Here is a 17977-nt window from a genome sequence, read left to right as displayed (position 1 = left end):
GTTGGCCTTTTTCGGGCACCTTGTTGAAGCAATGTTTTATGTCCGGATGCCCTTCCTGCCGCCAACCCTGTTAGTCGCCTGTTGCGACACACAAGGAACTACCAGTGAACTGGTACTCAATTTGCCCACCTCGGAAGGATGACAGGCTGAGTCAACCCCCCTTGCGTTCATTCAGCGATCGACCGGGATTCGAACTCAGGATCCTAGGATCCCAAGCTGGCACCCTAACCGCTAAGCCAACACCAGGCTAAGAAATATAATAAGTAAAACATTTTAATCAAAATACAAATAGTTCATATTTTACATTGTAATAAATTATAGTGTGATAATTCTGCCACTGGCAATCAACACTGAGCACTAAATTACATGACCAGTTGATGACAGACAACACACTCAATAGTCATGTGTTGACTCAGCACCTTTGTGACCCACCTGATCTGATTTATGATTCTGTGCGCTGATTCATGGCTAATTGTAACAGTACAAACAACTTTGTAGAGACTCACATGACTGTTGCTTTGAATTACTTCTTGAACAAGCGTAATGCCCGTCAGTCATTGCTGCTTTTAATGTCATCCGTCATAAAGAGTCAACTCAACCTACTGGCAGATTACCCGGAAAGCTCTCCAGTTTTAACCTTTCTACAACTACAACTCCACCTATTGAATTACAGTCACGTGAAAAAGTAAGTACACCCCATGTAAAGTTTTGACTTTTTCAACATATTTCAACATACAGATATTTGATCTTCATTTCAACAATATTGATAGATAAAGGTGATATAATATAACAAATATCATGAAACATTTACATTTTGTAGTCCATTGTATAATTTAAATAAACATAAATGCAAATTTCGCATGTGGAAAAAGTAAGTACACCCCTACATTTATCACTACTTCAACTACCTAAAATTAGAATCAGGTGCACCAGCTCAGCTGCAAATGATTAGAACATCGTTAGAGAGGATCTTGGAGGAACCTGTCTTATTTAAACCTCAGACATTTAGTTTCGTTTGCTCTTTGTTGTTGAAGTGTGCGGCGTCACCATGCCGAGATCAAAATAGCTCTCTGAGGCCTTCAGAAAGAAGGTTATAGATGCCTACGAGTCTGGGAAGGGATTTAAAAAGATCTCCAAACAATTTGAAATCAATCATTCGACTGTCCGGAAGATCATCTACAATTGGAGAAGATTCCAAACAACAGCCAACTTGGTCAGGCCAGGCCACCCCAGCAAGTTCAGCCCGAGAGCAGACCGCAAGATGCTGAAAGAAGTCTCTAAGAACCCCAGAATGTCATCACGGGACCTACAGCTAGCTCTTGCCACTGTTGATGTCAAAGTGCACGGGTCTACCATTATAAAGAGGCTGCACAAATTTGATCTACATGGGAGGTGTGCCAGGAGGAAACCTTTGCTGTCCAGAAAGAACATCAGGGCAAGACTAAAGTTTGACAATGAACACCGAGGCAAAGACCAGCACTTCTGGAACAATGTCCTCTGGACAGATGAGTCAAAGGTAGAGCTATTTGGCCACAGTACCAGAACACATGTTTGGCGAAAAACAAAGATAGCATTTGACCACAAGAACCTGATACCAACTGTAAAGCATGGTGGTGGAAATATTATGGTTTGGGGCAGCTTTGCTGCATCAGGGCCTGGGCAGCTCACCATCATAGAATCCACTATGAATTCTTCATTGTACCAGAGGGTGCTTGAGGATAATGTGAGGCCATCTGTCAGAAAGTTGAAGCTCAACCGAAGGTGGACCTTGCAACATGACAATGACCCTAAACATACCAGTAAATCCACCAAGGAATGGCTGAAAAAAAGAAATGGAGGGTTCTGGAATGACCAAGTCAAAGTCCCGATCTAAATCCCATCGAGATGTTGTGGGGGGATTTGAAATGAGCTGTGCATGCAAGAAACCCCTCAAACATCGCACAGCTGAAATAATTCTGCATGGAGGAGTGGGCAAAAATTTCTCCCAGTCGATGTCAGAGACTGGTAGACAGTTCAAAGAAACGCCTACTTGAGGTTGTTTCTGCCAAAGGGGGCAATACCACCTATTAGAGCCAAGGGTATACTTACTTTTTCCACATGCGAAATTTGCATTTATGTTTATTTAAATTATACAATGGACTACAAAATGTAAATGTTTCATGATATTTGTTATATTATATCACCTTTATCTATCAATATTGTTGAAATGAAGATCAAATAGCTGTACGTTGTAATATGTTGAAAAAGTCAAAACTTTATATGGGGTGTACTTACTTTTTCACGTGACTATGTCTTGGATAGGTTTTGGTATGTTTCACATGTAATGAATAAATTAATGAATAGTTGAAGACTGGCACAGTTTGTTACAATCAGTTATATGGTTGCTGACATATTTTGTGCCAGTGATGTGTCAAAATTGACCATTTGGGTCGATATCCATGCCATGAGGTCCAAGTCAGAGTCAAAATACAAGTGATTAAGTCTTAAGTTGAAGACCCATTCCAACAGTCGTTACCTACTTCAAGAGTTCTTGAGTTTGAGTTCTTGAAACACTTAAGAAAAGCTGAATAAGTCATCTAGAGATGTTTAATATTTTGAAGTTGATAGCTAACTATGATTTTCATCTTACTACAAATGCTTAACTCTCTTGAAAATACGATATTTACTTCCTGGCCACTTTATTAGGAACAGCCTGATATCTTACATATGGCATTGTCTAAAAAAAAAAAAAAAAGTTTTAAAAAGTATTTCAGAAAAAAACTAACTTAGTTCATTCTTTTTCAGAGATAAGAGATTAAGTCAATGCTAGGAGGTAACTCTTGAGGTTGAATGTATGAATGACATTTTTAGCTCACCTGGAACGAGTTCTGGGGAGCTTATGCGATGGCGCGTTGTCCGTCTGTCAGTCCATCAGTCCGTCAGTCCGTCAGTCCGTCCATCAGTCCGTAAACACTTGCACACTTGAAACTTCTTCTCCGAAACCGCTGATGGGATTGCGACCAAATTTGGCACAAATTATATGTATTGTGTTGTGACTAAAGTTTGTTCACGGCATTAAAAAAAATAGGGGTGTAAGGGGGTTTACCGGGGTCAAAATGGATCCAGGTTCGACCCCCCAAAATAGGAATTTGCTTTTTCCTCTGAAACTACATGCACTATTTCTATTAACTTGACCACAACCTTCATCACCCGTGATGTACCAAAGTTTGTTTACGGCACTAAGAAAATCAAAGTCTACGGGGGGTCAAAGTGGGTCCAGGTTTGACCATCCAAAATAGGTATTTGCTTTCTTTTCTGAAACTATAGAAACGATTTTGATGAAACTTTACCACAACTCTCACCAACCTGTGCTGTACCAAAGTTTGTTCACGGCATTAAAAAAAAATCTGCCCCTTTGGGGGAATACGGGGGCAGAGGGGGGGGGTTGCCCCCCAAAATAGGTATTTGCTTTCTTCTCAGAAACTACACACACAATTTCGATGAAACTTCACCACAACCTTAATCACACATGATGTACCAATGTTTGTTCAAGGCATTAGAAAAATTGGGGTCTTAGGAGGTATATGGGGTTGAGGGAAGGGGGGGAGGGGGGGGTTGCCTCCCAAAATATGTATTTTGTTTTATTTGTTTGTTTAAAGTCTTATGATTATGTTAGTATGATTCTACATGCTGCCCTGTCTTCTAGCAAACATTGAAATTGGTTTAAAATACCCTTAGTCGGTGCAGTATACTGTTTATTCTACCAGGTGAGCGCCAGGGTTATTGCCCCTACGTGTCATTAATATTATAAATATTTTTAAGGAAACATTTAAACAGGGTGTAAAAGTCGAACAACAAAAATCGCACATCATCTATATCCAAAGCTCAATATGCAGGATGGCTCAAGAAAATAACTTCTTAAAAATAAAAAATGAAAATAATATAAATACATCAATCTGCCAGAGTGAAAACCATATACCATTCAGCAACACCGATGGAATGTTTTAAAATGTCTGGTGTATGGTTAACATGTATTGGAGTATATTCAAAACAAGCACAGTAAACAAAGGCTTTAATAGCTTCAGCTGTAGAAGAACATTATAAACACCTTAAGTAGAGTGGGTATTCAAAGACAACATAACATTCTCCAAAGTACACACTAGCCTCAAACTATGAGCAAGCCAGTAACAATATGACGGATTTGGCTTTGTAACTTTGATTATAATGATGTCATTGACAATGAATGCTCCATCTTTCAGCAAATCCTTTACAATGTGGAGCTGAAGATGATGAAAGCACACGCATCTCAAGCACAAACCAGGGGCTTATTCCTCCTGAATCTACGGTTTTACAAGGCCATGAATTCTGGTGAACAAGGCATTCTTCTGCCATTCCTGTAGCAGGTGAGACAGCTTGAGGCTTGTGGGATGAAATAGTGGAAAGGGAGTCTGAAGGTCAGAGAGGGTGTTCAAAGTAAAAAAAAAAAAAAAAAACAACAGAAAAACCATGTGCAACGATCCCAGTTGTAGCTTACTGAGAACTCAAAACTTTATTACATTGCTAATATTTGCCGTTAATTGTGGCCTGGTTATGAATGGGGTTTGGTTGAGCCCTGCGTTATGGTAAAAGCACGTGAATTTGCTTAGCTTTTACTTTGGCTACATTCTGTATAGTTTTGTGTCTATAAAATGACCTTATCAGTGGGGGAAGCTAGATAGAAAAGGTCCAAAAATGCAACCTGGTGCGTTTTGTCAGATGCTGTGTATCACTGCAGTAATCAGTGCAGTTCCAATTTCAGGTCATCTTTGGATGCCAAGTATTTATTTGAGTTTGGAATATGCTGACCAATGCAGGTAAGTGTAAATTATCAGCATATCATTTTCAATGGCATTTTTTCAAGCAATTTAAAGCCTCCACGACTGAGAGCTCAGTCAGGAAGCAAGTGCGACCATAAAATTGGCTAATGCTTTTGAACTCAGACATTCCTGGGTTTCCCAGGACCTCCAAAGGAAAGTTAAGCTAATTGGAATTTATGTCGCTCAAAGTAACTTCGTGTTAGGATCACAGGTGGAATTTAAAAGAAACAAGGCTGCAAGCAGACCTCAATCAGAGTTGTTCACTGTGTCTTCTCTTTTGGACATACAGTACTTAAATGAAGTGGGACAATTTAACAAGCACTGACAAAGGAATCTACTTGGTAAAACAGTACATTAAATAAGCCTTCCATTACATCCCCAAAGTGATTATGGGTTTTCCAATGAAGTGGTAGGTTAGCCATCCCAGCTTGACAGTTAATAATTTACCTTAAAGCTTCCTGAGACAACACATTTCAACCTCTAGCCCTCACTAAGGAGATCTATCAACATCCCTATATATTTAGCACTGAAAAGGCAAACGTCAACAGGTTGAAGTTCAAGAAAAATTACAATGTGTACAGAAATGAGCTTTAAAGATTATGGCCAATGATGATTGGAAACAGTATCAATATGTGGACGTGACACATAAAAGTTTAACAACCTAATGCAATTAAGCAGCTTATGCGCACGATTCCTTTTGAAATGTTATTGCAACTCACGTATAAAAAAGTACTGCATTCAAGCAAAAGCAGAGACGGCTAAACAAGAACGATTAAAACTGTTAGATTGAATGTTTCTTTTTTCCAAATACAGGTAAATATAAGCAAAGCAGAGTGCAGCTCATTTATGGTCGGTGTAATTTCAGAGTGCATGATGTAATGCCACTTTCAATATGTCATGCATGACAGTATGTAAGCATACAAATGGTATGCTGGAAGGAAGTTGCTATTTTCACATTCAAATACCACAGCTGCTCCAATCACACACAGTGTGCTACAGCTGTGTGGAAGTTTCTCTTGGCATATAATTTAGGAAATTTGCCCAAATAACTAGGTATTGGGTATTCCAAGCCAAAAAAGCTACAGTTAAAGTGAAATGGCCATTGTCCAAAAGGAATAAGACTAGCAGGCCTGTCGACGCTGGAATTAAGTGAATAGCAAAGGGTGTCCCAAAAGATAGAAAGGAAAGGGAAAAATTAAAATCGAAGTAATATTTATCTTTCCTGTGTAAATAGCAAAACATGACCAGTGGTTTAGTTTTACAGGTGGTTCAAGTCTGAACCAGACTTTGGTTTGTAAAAGCCAGAGGAATGTGTGTGGATTAACAAGCATTCTGAGTATTGCGCTGCAATACATGTCCCCTACCGGCAGTCTGTCGTCCGGAAAACTGTTGGGGAAATTACCAAAGTTCAATGTGCCATAACTTTCTCAAAAATGATCGAAACGTCGTCAAGGTCGAACTTGATCTGTAACTTATCATGAGGAAACCATGTACCAAGTTTGAAATCATTAGCATTAAGAGTTTAGAAAAAAAAGTCCGGAAAACTGTTCTTTGCGTGACGGACTGGCAGACTGACAGACGGAGGGATGGAGGGCAAACCTATAGTCCCCTCTGGTGTACACCGGTAGGGGACTACTAATTTGGGGGGAATTTTTTTTTCTGAACATTGATGGTAACCAACTGTCATAGTCACATGTTTCCTGCTTGAACGCATGTGGTAAATCAAGATGGAAACCAATGAGATCAGATGGAATGCCTAATAATTATGAGATTTCTGATCATTGAAAACATGAAGAATGCCAAAATCAACAGAATGTCAAAATTAACAAAAGTTACCTAAGAATCCATCCCATTTAATTTACTAAAAATGGCCAAATGTGTGTGCCGAAAGCTGGAGAAAAGCTTGAAAAGTAGTACAACTCGAGTTTTTGTAATATACAAGGAAATAAAATGAAAATTAACACACAAGGAGGAAATTTGGCCCATCATTCCTGCACTAAATAAAACCTGCACTACAATCAGCCAACATGTTTTATCAATATCAGCCGACCACTTGGGAAAGGAATCAATCCATGCACACGTTTCGGACTCACTGGCTTTCATCAGCATGGAGTGGACTCTCCTGAGGAGTTGACCTGGCAAGCTTACATCATCATCTTAATACCAAATTGTACCTCCTCACTGAAATGGATTGATTCTCTTCTCAAGGGGTGGGCTGACATTGATAAAGAAAAATGTTGGCTGATTGTAGTGCAGGGTTTATGCTAAAAATGCTTAATGCTAAAAATGTCAATGCAAAAAAAAAAAGTGTTGGCTGAATGACACTGCACGTTGCAGTATCCTTGCTATAATTCACAGTACAGTGTGTGTTTGTGTATTTGCTGCACTACTCCTACAGTTTTGAGCCAATTACATCCAGACTTCCTACATCCGATCAACAATATCACAATTAGTGCATTTGGGTGTTTTTTTAAATCTTTGCCGGTGGTCTTGAGGGAGAGTGAGGGGATGGGGCGGAGAAATTGTTCAACATGGTTGAAACTTCGATGGAGAAAACTTTATGCTTCTTTTTCTTAAGGCAAACTAAAAATTAAAAAGAGGGTCGCAATCATAAAATTCTGATCCTCTTCGATCTGCTAGGCAGTTGATGAAGTGCTTGTTTTCCTGTTTGAAAAGTTGCACATCATTTTGGACCACACTGTACATGGAGTCATTGTTAAAAGGCAGGCGATAGACCACACAGACAAATAAAAGGTGTTTTATTAAGGGAAGGCTAACCCCCGCTCTTGCAGGGAAAATGGCCTTAAAATGCATGTTGTTGTTGTTGTTGTTATTAAGGGAAAGCAAAGCCAAAGATATTCAACGGATAGGGAGAAGTTTGATGCAGAACATGGTGTTCTTGATAAAGAGCTTGGCACGTACTCTGGGTCAGGGATCAAGCCTATCATAGGGGAAGAGATAACACACTGTGACAGACACAGAGGAGTTGAACAACCTGTGAAAAGAAGGTCTATGTTATGTATGCACAATATCCAGAACAGCAGCAGCAACATGGAGGCAGAGATCTGATGATAGAATGAGACGTTTGATGTTAGACATCTAAATTGCAAGAGAAGGGGGAAAGATTGGAGCTGAGTGAGAGGAGGAACACAGCCTACACAGGTAAAGGGTGTGAGCATGGAAAGAATGTGTGGGGGTGTGTGTGGTGTGGAGGCTGGAATGGGAGATATGGGGAATGCAAGCACGAGTTGCAAAGTACAGGGTGACACCAAAAAATGGACCCAACGTTTTCTCTAATATCTTCCAACTTACTAATGGCAACCTCTTGGTTTTGGCAGGTAAACGAAGAAGAATGAACCACAAGAAAGACTATGAAAGTTGGTGATGATTCCTTCCTCTTTTAAAGATGTTACATGGACAATTAGGCAAAGAACATACTTTGAAGATTTTTCTTAAAACAGACTCCTACAAGAAAACTTAAATTGAGTTTAAATGTGAGTTTGGAACTTAAACTGCACCCTGTAAGTCATGGATATTTACCTGGGTCAACAGGTTCAGAGAAAAAGACTATCGCAAATCTCAACTGTAAAAGTTCTGGAGGACCAACACATTTGGGATGTTCTCACAATGATCTCTTGAGAAAATTGACCTTGTTTGTGATTCAGTGGGCTGAAGCCCTTAGAAATCTCTCGGGTGTTGGAGTCAAGAGCTTGGAATTTCACGTGAATCCGTGAGAAGAATTCTCATGCGTGATGTTTAACTCTATCCATACAGAATTCAGATTAAACCTGAAATGATTGCAGAATATGCAGAAAAGAGTGACCAGTAGTTTGCAGACAAGATTGAAGAAAGGCCAGACTTCCTTGACAATGTCTGGTTCTCTGATGAGGCCCATATTTCCTTCTTTATGGGCATGTCAACTCCAAGAATGCGTATACTGCGGATCGACACCTCCCACCCCTCCACCCTCCTCCCCCTCACTCCACCCCCCAAAGTACATCAAAGTTCTTGGGAAGTGTACTTGCCATGCCATGACAAACATTTGGAGCATTTCATTTAAGCACAGTTAAGCACAGTCGGTCCTGGCCTAATCAAAGTAATCTGTGCCACAAATGGTGTCATTTCAATGACAAGTGAGGATTTTATATTAAATAGTATGGGTTCCTTTTCATTTCATTCAGTAAGATTCATTTCTTTATTTTGAGTTCAAATATCACGGGCAGGGTGTACAGCTATTAAAAGCGTGAAGAAAAGCAGAGCTGTGTAAGCATTACAAGACATCACTTACAGATTTGGCAACTAGCCAAGAAAGACAGATGCAAAGGTGGAGAAAGGGAGAGTAGAAATAGAAGTTACAGATGTGGATAGAAATGAGAGTGAAGAGAAATAAATTAGATATAGGATGGAATATTTTCAGGTAAACTTTGGCTAGCAGAAGCATTAGGGTGGTTCTTAAAAATGAAAGTTATAAAAGTCATGCTCCTAACACTTAAAACTTTTTGGATATATGAAAAAACCCTTGTGCTGAAATATTACGCCATTTGGACTAAATTTAGGGGATGCACACGGAGTTTGTAATTTCACATATTTGGCTCGCATAAATGTTGGGAGTTGATTATTTATTCTCCACTGCTATACTTGTGATTTTGATGGTTGACCTTGCTATGTACTGCATATTTTGAAGTTGTTTTTAAGTTTATTGAATACAGTACAGCTGTACTCTGGTGTATGCAGTTGCTCTTATTGAAGAGTACAATCGTCTCCTGACAAGGGATGAACAGCAAACCCAGTATCTGCTTCAAGTTGTGACAGAACATCGCAGGAGGTTTCCCGATTGCAGGAAATCAACACTTATCGGGCACAAACATTGAGTGGCTGGCAACCATGAATCACTATGCAACCCCTAAAACTTTATGTATTCAAAAAATATTTCACAAGCAGAAGTTTTACCTCAATACCAAAAAAATTAAAGGTTAGGAGTAAAACAATTCATTTCTTCTTTTTTTTGCCTTATGTAGCTTAGAACCACCCGAAGGAGCATGCTGGGGTATGAGTTGATCTCGTGAGATGTTGTGCACATAAAGAATGAAGAAATATATTAAAGAGAGAAAGGAGAAAAAAATCCGAGTCAACATCATCATCATCATGATCATCATCATTATGATCATCATCATCGTTGTTGTTTGGCCATTTCCATGCTCGCATGTGTATTTTAGTAGAAAGTGGTTTCCAGGGAGGGAATAAAACAGAAGAGAAAGAGAGAAGAAGAAATATGTTGAGTATGAAGATGATAAATTATTATGGAATGGAATGTAAACTTTATGGAAAAGTTTATAAAGTGCTGTGAATATGAGTTTATATCAAACAACTCAAACTGGTATTCGGTTTGGATAAACTTTAAAATACCAGTAATGTTATTTTTGCTTCCCCAAATTATTTTTCCCACAATCATTTATGTGAGTGTAATATAATTTGGATATCATTTAAGTTGAAAAGCAAATGAAAAAAACATGCAGTTTGTGTTTATTCATTACTAACCCTACAACCATGTTCACTGGGGATGGTTGATTTGGTAGAAGATAATTGGCTGGTCCATCTAATTACAGGTGACAGATGTGATTGGGCTTTTCGTATTTACATGTTCACAGTTATTGTCATTGTATGTGGTACATGTTTTGGAGCCTCGGGGGTGCTTGGACCTGTCTACTCTGTCGCTGTCAATTCATAGATAAGTGAGGAAACAGGTTTGAGGGTTGATGGGGTCTGTATGGTAGCATTGCCGTTCTCATGCATATACAAGGTGAGCCAGAAATATGGTAATTTTTCAAATTCGTGTGAAGGAAATAAAAAATTGTATTTCAAAATAAATTCATTCATGATATTGAAGTACATAACATGCATTTTTTTTTTTTTTTTTTTTTACTGATTTCGTTTTATTTTTTCAGGCAAAACACTTGAGTGACCATGTGCAACTGGTCGGGTGAAGAACGCGCTTTCACTATCAAAGCTTTTTACAAGAATAATGATGGTGCAACTGCTACACAACGTCAATTCAAACTCCATTTCAATGTTCAACGTCATGGAAATGTGCCGTCTCTTCGTGCTATCAAGTTATAGGTTCAGAAGTTTGAGATGACCGGTTCAACTTTAAAAGAGAAACCGCCGGGAGCACCCAAATCAGTAAGAACGGCACAAAACATTGAGCGTGTAAGGGAGTCAGTTTTGAGAAGTCCGCGTTGCTCCAGCCGAAAGCATGCATCAGCCTTAATAATTTCTCACACGTCACTATGCCGCATATTGCATAAGGATTTAAACTTTTATCCCGATAAAATTCAAACTGTCCAGGAATTATGCCAAGATGATGAGATTGACCGCAATAATTTTTGTGAGGGAATGCTTGGCCATGTTGCAGAACGTCATGAATAATTGGCGTCCAAGATTGGAGGAATGTGTCAGACGAAATGGTGCGCATCTCCTAGATGTTCTTTTCCACAAATAAATGGCATGTTATGTACTTCACTTTCTTGTAAAAATTTGTTTTGAATTGACAACTTTTTATTACCTTTACACGAGTGTTAAAAATAACCATATTCCTGGCTCACCCTGTACTATTTGTAAGTGCCTGCAGCTGTGGAGGTACTCAGGTAGAGTTTGTACACACATATCTATTATATATATATACACCAGAGTACAGCTGTACTGTGATTGGTATATATATATATATATACTGATGAAAAATATATATATACTGAAAAAATATTTATATACTGATGAAATATACAGACTTGGCATTTAATATGGAATTATTCTTTTTGTGGGGGTGAACTTACTTTTCAAGATGACTTAGAACCAAAAGTTCATTGGAAATATGTTGAAATTATTCTAGATTTTGTTAATGTGATGTTTAAAAGAAACAAAAACCACATTTGACATTTCGAAGCAAATAAATTGATCCTCGAAAGTGATGGAAACTGATATCGAACTCAATTCATGGACAGTACTGTGTTAAACTTCTGTACGTTTTCCAGAAGTATCTCTTTATTTTGCACATTAGCCAATAAAAATTCAACAAAAACAAAAGCTAAATTATGACTGGGATTACGGACAGTAAAATTACAGTTCAGTACTTCGTGTAACCCCCACGAGCATTCAGGAGAGCACGTACACGTTGAAGCATGCTGTTCACGAGATTTGCCAAGGTTTGGACAGGAATCGCTTGCCATGCAGTGATAATAGTCTGCTGCAATTCACGCACACAGGTAGGCTGCTGGTCCAAGTTGTCGATTTGATGCGTTAATTCTGCCCACAAGTTCTCTATCGGATTCATATCCGGAGACATGGCAGGCCACTCCATATGCTCTACACCACGTTCAGCAAGAAAGTGTTGGATCATGCGAGCACGATGAGGCCGTGCATTGTCATCTTGGAAGACAAAGTTTCCTCGAAAGGCTGCACGAGCAAATGGAAGCAATGTTTCTTCCAGAATGACCCTGTACTTGAACTGGTTCAGGTTTCCATTCAGAACAACCAGGTCAGTTTTGCCCCCTGCATGAAAAGCAGCCCAAACGGTCACCCCACCACCTCCAGCTTGGACTCTTGGCACTATACAATCTTCGTTGTGGGCTTCATGCACTTGTCTGCGCACTCGGGCGCGGCCATCTTGACGATAGACCAGAAATCTAGACTCGTCACTGAAGGTCACGTGATGGCTGCCATTGACGGTGCTCTCTGGCCCACTGCAATCGGCGCTTGCTGTGTTGTCTGGTCAGGCGTGGCTTTCTCAGGGCCACCTGGCACGATAGCCTGCTTGAACCAGTCGTTGGTTGACTAGCCTTCTGGTTACAGGCACATTTGTCAGTTGATGCCACTCAGCCCTACGCCGATTAGCTGACTTGGTACTGCCATTGCAGACTAACCGGTGCAGCTGGCGATCATCTCTCCTTGTGGTTCTGCGTGGACGTCCTGGCCTCGGTATTGGAGTAGGGACACCCCTCTGAGCATTTCGTTTCAGGATCTTTGACACCTGACCTTGAGTGATGCCATACTGCCGAGCAATAGCACGCTGTTTCATGCCAGAATTTCGTAAAGCCACCACTCCATGACAAACAGCATTGTCAAGTTGACGGACCATCTCCAGAGGAAGCGGCAATAACTTTTGTAGACGTGCAGCAGTTGTTTTCCACTAATACAGAACGCAACAACCCTTGTATACCCGATTGTGAAGCCAATCATCAAATGTACCTGTCCTTACATTTTGTCACGCCACCTGTGATATAATCCTGTTATTGACTTCTTGCTGCGAAAGACATTCAGTGACATGGTTCTTTCAACAAAGACATCACCGAAGGGTAAAAAAAAACTCACCAGATTGATATACTGAGTTCAGAAAGTAAACCCAAGTCAAGAAAAAATATATATTCCATATTAAATTCCAAGTCTGTATATACTAATATATATAAAAACAGACTGGGCATTTAATATGGAATTTTATTTTTTTCTTGACTTGGGTTTACTTTCTGAACTCAGTATATCAATCCGGTGAGTTTATTTTACGCTTTGGTGATTTATTTATTTCCTGCACAGTAATAGATTTATTTATTTCCTTCCTGCACGGCTAGTCCGTAATCCCAGGTGTAGGTTGAGGTTGTAGGTGGTGGTTCATTTCCGCCTAAAGGGGTTGTGATTGAGCATGGAAGAGAAATTGAGATGTGTGAATGGTGAATAGTGTGTGTGTGTGTGTGTGTGTGTGTGTGTGTGTGTGTGTGTGTGTGTGTGTGTGTGTGTGTGTGTTGCAGGAGTGTGTGTGTTGCAGGAGTGTGTGTGGTTTTGCATGAATGTGTTTTTGCCTGAGTGGTGCATGTTGTAAGGGTAGGTAGTCAGTTGGTTTTTTTGTTTTTCTTGGTGTGTCAGTGAGTGGATGAGGGGCTGTGGATTCTGGGAGAGGAGGCGGTTTTGTTGTTGTTGTCTGTATTCTCACTGGCTGGGGGTGGGGTATGTATGCTTCCATGTGTAGCTGCTGTATGTGGAGGCACATGTGCCCCTGCTGGCCCACCTCAGCTGACCGTATCGAGGTTGAAGGGCCGAAACGGGATGATGCTGAGGACCTCGACTGAGGCACTGGTCAGTGAGGAACACTTGTGACCAGGTGTGTTTTGAAATTATATTTCTACAGTCACGTGAAAAAGTAAGCACACCCCATGTAATGTTTTGACTTTTTCAACATATTTCAACATACAGCTATTTGATCTTCATTTCAACAATATTGATAGATAAAGGTGATATAATATAACAAATATCATGAAACATTTACATTTTGTAGTCCATTGTATAATTTAAATAAGCATGAATGCAAATTTCGCATGTGGAAAAAGTAAGTACACCCTTGGCTCTAATAGGTGGTATTGCCCCCTTTGGCAGAAACAACCTCAAGTAGGCGTTTCTTATAACTGTCTACCAGTCTCTGACATTGACTGGGAGAAATTTTTGCCCACTCCTCCATGCAGAATTCTTTCAGCTGTGCGATGTTTGAGGGGGTTCTTGCATGCACAGCTCGTTTCAAATCCCCCCACAACATCTCGATGGGATTTAGATCCGGGCTTTGACTTGGCCATTCCAGAACCCTCCATTTCTTTCTTTTCAGCCATTCCTTGGTGGATTTACTGGTATGTTAAGGGTCATTGTCATGTTGCAAGGTCCACCTTCGGCTGAGCTTCAACTTTCTGACAGATGGCCTCACATTATCCTCAAGCACCCTCTGGTACAATGAAGAATTCATAGTGGATTCTATGATGGTGAGCTGCCCAGGCCCTGATGCAGCAAAGCTGCCCCAAACCATAATATTTCCACCACCATGCTTCACAGTTGGTATCAGGTTCTTGTGGTCAAATGTTGTCTTTGGTTTTCGCCAAACATGTCTTCTGGTACTGTGGCCAAATAGCTCTACCTTTGACTCATCTGTCCAGAGCACATTGTTCCAGAAGTGCTGGACTTTGCCTCGGTGTTCATTGTCAAACTTTAGTCTTGCCCTGATGTTCTTTCTGGACAGCCAAGGTTTCCTCCTGGCACACCTCCCATGTAGATCAAATTTGTGCAGCCTCTTTCTAATGGTAGACTCGTGCACTTTGACATCAACAGTGGCAAGAGCTAGCTGTAGGTCCCGTGATGACATTCTGGGGTTCTTAGAGACTTCTTTCAGCATCTTGCGGTCTGCTCTCGGGCTGAACCTGCTGGGGTGGCCTGGCCTGAACAAGTTGGCAGTTGTTTGGAATCTTCTCCACTTGTAGATGATCTTCCTGACAGTCGAGTGGTTGATTTCAAATTGTTTGGAGATATTTTTAAATCCCTTCCCAGACTCGTAGGCATCTATATCCTTCTGTCTGAAGGCCTCAGAGAGCTCTTTTGATCTAGGCATGGCGACGCCGCACACTTCAACAACAAAGAGCAAACCAAACTAAATGTCTGATGTTTAAATAAGACAGGTTCCTCCAAAATCCTCTCTAACGATGTTCTAATCATTTGCACCTGGGCTGGTGCACCTGATTCTAATTTTAGGTATTTGAAGTAGTGATAAATGTAGGGGTGTACTTACTTTTTCCACATGCGAAATTTGCATTTATGTTTATTTAAATTATACAATGGACTACAAAATGTAAATGTTTCATTATATTTGTTATATTATATCACCTTTATCTATCAATATTGTTGAAATGAAGATCAAATAGCTGTATGTTGAAATATGTTGAAAAAGTCAAAACTTTACATGGGGTGTACTTACTTTTTCACGTGACTGGATATATACCATATATCTGGTGTGTACATACTGTAATATATCAAAGATTTAAAATAATAATAAAATAATACATAAATATATATTAAAAGTGTGTACGTTGCAGCACAACTATACAGCAAGAAAAACAGCATTAAATTGTTGAATTGACAAAACTTTGGTTCACCAGAATAGCAGCACTTGGGATCAAAGAGACCAATTTTGCCTTTTTTTTAAAGCACCAGATTCATATTTCCAAGAATATCCCTCCCACAAACATACTGTCAAAGTATGCTTAAAATACCACAATGTAAAACTATACTGCACAGAGTATAAACTATATATATAAAGTTCTATTTATATTTGGGATTTTACAACAATGCAAGGGAATAGAAGGAAGCAGACAAAGCCATGAGGCCTGCATCACATTCTTAACCACAATTCTAGTAAATGTTTGTGTTTATCATGATGTATTTGAATACATGGAATATACGCTGATGGGGGAAAAATGCAATAGGTTGAAGTAAAATTAAACACTAACAGACATCCACCCTCGTTAGCGAGGTGGAGCTCATGCTCTGACAGCGCAAGTGGCCTAATTTGACTAATCGTACAAATGTATTGATCTCTATCCAGATGATTAATGGAGAAAACGTTAATGTAGAGATATCATAGTGTTAAATATATTACATGGGGTCCAGTGAGACTTTGTGCTTGAAAAGTAGTGTGCCATGATGTACTTATTTCCGGTGTCTCATGTGTTATATTTGCAAAGAGAACATAGATAAGGCATGCAAGCTATTTTGATAACTTAATAGATATCGAAGAATGCATTTGCTAGCTCCAAAAGGACAATAGAAGACCACTTTCAATATCACAAATTTATTTACGAATGACTATTGAGCATTTGCTTGTTTTTTTGGTTCATTGCGATATTGAGTTTTGTATACTTTTGATTCAATATGGAATGAATTGTTTCTTGTCTATGACTATGTAATATTTGTTGGGACAAGATGTTTATTCTAAAAATTGTGCAGAGTAAAAGGGTGATAAGTTATACGATGGTAGTTGGACTTTAAAGTTTAAGCTGGGTGGAAAGATCAAAATTTATTCTCGAGAAATTTCTGGTTACTCCTGGATATTGAACCATCTCATGTTAAGGAGCAAGTCATAGCAGCTTCTGGTTATAGATCTACTAATTATGAGTATTTCATATTGGCAGGGGCTTTTGTGAATACTCTTGCTCTAAGTATACCGTGTATGAACGTAAATGGACGTAGAGCAGCAACGAAGGCTGGAAAGGGTGGAAATGCGAATGGTTCGATGGATGTGCGGAGTATCGTTGAGAGAGAGGAAGACAAATGATGAATTGCGAAAGATGATGGGAATAGAGCCTGTGATTGATGCTGTGAAGAGGAACAGGTTGAGATGGTTTGGTCATGTGTTGAGGAAGGATGAAAGTGACTGGTTGAGAAGAGTGATGGAAATGAATGTAGAAGGAAGTAGAGGACGGGGAAGACCGAGAAAGACTTCGCTAAAGATGGTGGAATAAGAAATGCGGGCAAGGGGGTTAACAAGGAGAGATGCAGAAAATAGGGCAAAATGGAGAAGATTGTCATGGGGACCGCAAGGCTAACCCCCGCTCTAGTAGGGAAAATGGACAAGATTGTCATGGGGCCCGCAAGGCTAACCCCCGCTCTAGTAGGGAAAATGGACAAGATTGTCATGGGGCCCGCAAGGCTAACCCCCGCTCTAGCAGGGAAATGGCCTTAAGATGCCTGTTGTTGTTGTTGTTGAGTATAACCACTGTTTAGAACCACCGTTTAGAGGCCATTGTTGTTGAGTATACCGTATATAAATAGTAAAGCAGAGTGAATATTCTCCAACATTCCTTCCTCTCTAGCAACAACAAGATGGATGCATTCTTCAAGTACCTTCTCCTGGTTAAACGTCCAAAATCCAGGCTGACTGCACATTCTTTTATTCCTCACGTCTCCTTTCAATGGAACACTGACCAAAGCATATTTTGTCTCACTCTTCCAAGACTTCAAGCCAGCAGTGCACCACCATCTCTTGTCATCCCCAATTTTGATGCATGATCTTTATTACCCCCATTAACGTTTCCTAAACCAACCATTTAAATGTGCTGGTTTCGGTGTTTCTTCCCCTTTCCTGTTTGTTCATTGCTTTGATGTTTGTCCCACTGTCCTCTTCCCTGAGCCTCACTCCAATAAGGAAAAAGGATTGATGGGAGCAAGAAAAAGATTGTGCTTTCTTTATTGCTTGTGCTCTAACTTTTAAATAAACAAAACATTCCACTACACCTGCCTGCTGGTTGGATGTCAATTGATGTAATAACTTTGGGTTTTGTAACATA

General features: G+C 39.8%; 2 protein-coding genes across 9 annotated transcripts in view; one reads left to right on the top strand and one right to left on the bottom strand.

The window, feature by feature from the left end:
- The window catches only part of LOC144892561 (uncharacterized), a 1012844-nt gene that overhangs the window by 227818 nt on the left and 767049 nt on the right, over positions 1-17977 (top strand). The gene's annotated exons all lie outside the window — the stretch shown is intronic.
- PTPRD (protein tyrosine phosphatase receptor type D) overlaps positions 1-17977 on the bottom strand; it is a 502851-nt gene that overhangs the window by 369230 nt on the left and 115644 nt on the right. The window lies entirely within an intron of this gene.

Source organism: Myxine glutinosa, chromosome 1, assembly GCF_964187855.1.
Source record: "Myxine glutinosa chromosome 1, kmMyxGlut1.1, whole genome shotgun sequence".
Taxonomy (NCBI): Eukaryota; Metazoa; Chordata; class Myxini; order Myxiniformes; family Myxinidae; genus Myxine; species Myxine glutinosa.
The sequence above is the reverse complement of the archived record's forward strand: the minus strand, read 5'-3'. Positions and strand labels throughout refer to the sequence as shown.